The 2,586-nt window shown below is 49.5% G+C and overlaps 1 protein-coding gene across 1 annotated transcript in view; it reads right to left on the reverse strand.

Annotated features, from left to right (window-relative positions):
* The window catches only part of LRSAM1 (leucine rich repeat and sterile alpha motif containing 1), a 71,720-nt gene that overhangs the window by 38,632 nt on the left and 30,502 nt on the right, over window positions 1-2,586 (reverse strand). The gene's annotated exons all lie outside the window — the stretch shown is intronic.

A 2,586-nucleotide genomic window follows, 5' to 3' on the forward strand; every position in this document is an offset into this window, starting at 1 on the left:
GAAGCCACATGCCTGGCAGCTGGCACTCCTGCCCGGTGATGGCCTCCCCTATCTACCAGCCAGCAGAGGACCCTGGATCGTGAGCCTTGGGGATGGGGACAGAGGGTACACCCAGGCTAATGTGGCAAACCCTTTGAGCTTCCTCCTCCATGTCGTCCTGTGCTAGCTTATCGCCAGGAGCTGACAGGGCCAGCCCCTCACTGGTGCTCACACATGTGCCTGTCTGACTCCTCCACTAGACCCAGAGCATGGTGGGTGTGTGTTCCAGACACTAAATGGCATTTAGTTCAGAAGTATTTGCTGAGAGAGAGCAATGAATATTGCAGACACAATCCCTATTCTCACAAAGCTTCATCCAGCACGGGAGACAGACATGAGACAGATCATTTCCCAGAGTTCCTCACCAATTTAGCACTGTGGTAAGTGCTACCAAGGAACTGTGCAGGGCACTCTGAGAACACACAACAGGAGACCTGACCTGGATTGGAGCTTCTCAGAGGATGTAATGTTTAAACTGAGAACTGAAGGAGGCTGAGCATGGTGGGTCATGCCTATAATCCCAGCATTTTGGGAGTCTGAGACGGGAGGATCACTTGAGGCTGGGAGGTTGAAGCTGCAGTGAGCTATGATTGTACCACTGCACTCCAGCCTGGGCGACACAGCAAGACCCTGTCTCAAAAAAAGGGGAAAAAAAAAAAAAGAACTGAAGGATAAGACAAGTGAGTGGGGAGATTCCAGACAGAGGGAGCTGCTTACTCAAAGGCCCTGAAGAGGGAAGGATCGTGGTTATTTCAGGGAACAGAGAGCAGCAGGGCACAGCTTGTGCTTGGCAAGCTGGTGGGATGAGGCTGCCACAGCAGGCCTTGAAAAAGCAGTTCAACTCGTCGGGAGGCCAGTTCTAGTTCTATGGAGGAATCCCGGAGCTGCAGCTCTGAACCACACACCCACCTTCCATTCCCAGCTCCCTCAACACACACACGCACACACATGCACGCACATGCACACGCACACACATATGCGTGCAGCAGGCTGGCTTGTCTTACCTGCCACTCTAATTCCTCCCTTGAGAATCGGTCCGTGGGCCCATCGGGGCTGTCCCGAGAGTTCTCGGTTCCATCTTGCTCCAGAACAGGCAGCAAGTACTGAGAAGGGGGGTAGTATTCCAGCCCTGATTCTGTAAGAGAGGAGACACAAACTGACCAGGAGGGAGGAGACAGCTGAGGTACCCGGAGACACCCGCTCCCACTGCCAGGGCAGCCGGCCCCGCCCTGACTCAGCCACTGCTCTCCTCTTCCCTAGCCTGGGCGCTCTGTGGTTTTCATCGGTCCTAGCCCTGGGCCTGGAATGTGGCAGGTGCTCAGTAAATGTCAGCAGAGTGAGTCAATGGGTACTGGCTACACCTTCCACCCAAGTGAGAATGAGGTGATAAAAAAGCCTGAGATAAGATGTGAAACCTGGGTCCTAGATCCAGCTCTACCAATAATTCCCTGAATGTGAGACCTTGGGCAAGATGCTTTCCTTCTCTGGCCGTGTATTGTTTTGCCTGTAAAATTCCAAAGGGTTCATACCTTAGACCCACTTCCTATTTGGCTGTTTGTCTTTTTCTTGTTGATTTGTAGGTGCTCTTTATATATTGTAGTTAATAACCTTAGGTCTATAATATGTTGTAACTATCTTCTTCCAGGTGATAACTGGCCTTCTAACTTTGATGATGGTGGCCTTCCGGGGTAAACAAGTTGTAAGTTTTGATGTACTCAAAGTTATCATTTTCTCCTCATGGGAAGGATACAGTCAGGTCACAAGAAATACTAAAAATGGGCAGAATACATATGAAAAATATTCACAGAATCAAGGAAGTGACATTAGAATAATAATGGGCTCTCTTGTTATCCGTCCAATTAGCAGAGTCTTTAAGATAATACTGCGTGTTATGCAGGTTGTGATGGGGGAGAAAGGTCCTCCCAGCCACTCCTCATGGGACGGACACAGGTGGGACCTCTTCCCAGGCACCCTGGGGTGCTCGTGCCCTCTCATCCACCCTAGGGGAAAGTGCACACAGTGACAGAGAGGTGTTGGTTCAAATGTTCAGAACAGCAGGAAACTGGAAATGCCCTCCGTGTTCACCACAGGGATGGCTACGAAGCTATTGGCACCACCACATGAAATCCTGTGACCAGTTTAAGGGGACATTCAAACCATATTATGAGACCAGAAAATACCCAAGACTTTTCTTGAGAGAAAAAAAAAGCAAGGCATAGAATCACATCATATGATATCTTTCATGGTTTCTTTAATGTCTATTTTTATTTTTATTTATTTATTTTCATTTTTTGAGATGGAGTCTTGCTCTGTCACCAGGCTGGAGTGTAGTGGTGTGATCTCTGCTCACTGTAACCTCCGTCTCCCGGGTTCAAGCGATTCTCCTGCCTCAGCCTCCCAAGTAGCTGGGATTATAGGCATGCGCTACCACGCCCAGTTAATTTTGCATTTTTAGTAGAGACAGGGTTTTGGCATGGTTGGTCAGGCTGGTCTCGAACTCCTGACCTCAGGAGATCCGCCCGTCTTGGTCTCCCAAAGTTATGGGAT

This window comes from Mandrillus leucophaeus, unplaced genomic scaffold, assembly GCF_000951045.1.
Source record: "Mandrillus leucophaeus isolate KB7577 unplaced genomic scaffold, Mleu.le_1.0 Scaffold109, whole genome shotgun sequence".
Lineage (NCBI taxonomy): Eukaryota > Metazoa > Chordata > Mammalia > Primates > Cercopithecidae > Mandrillus > Mandrillus leucophaeus.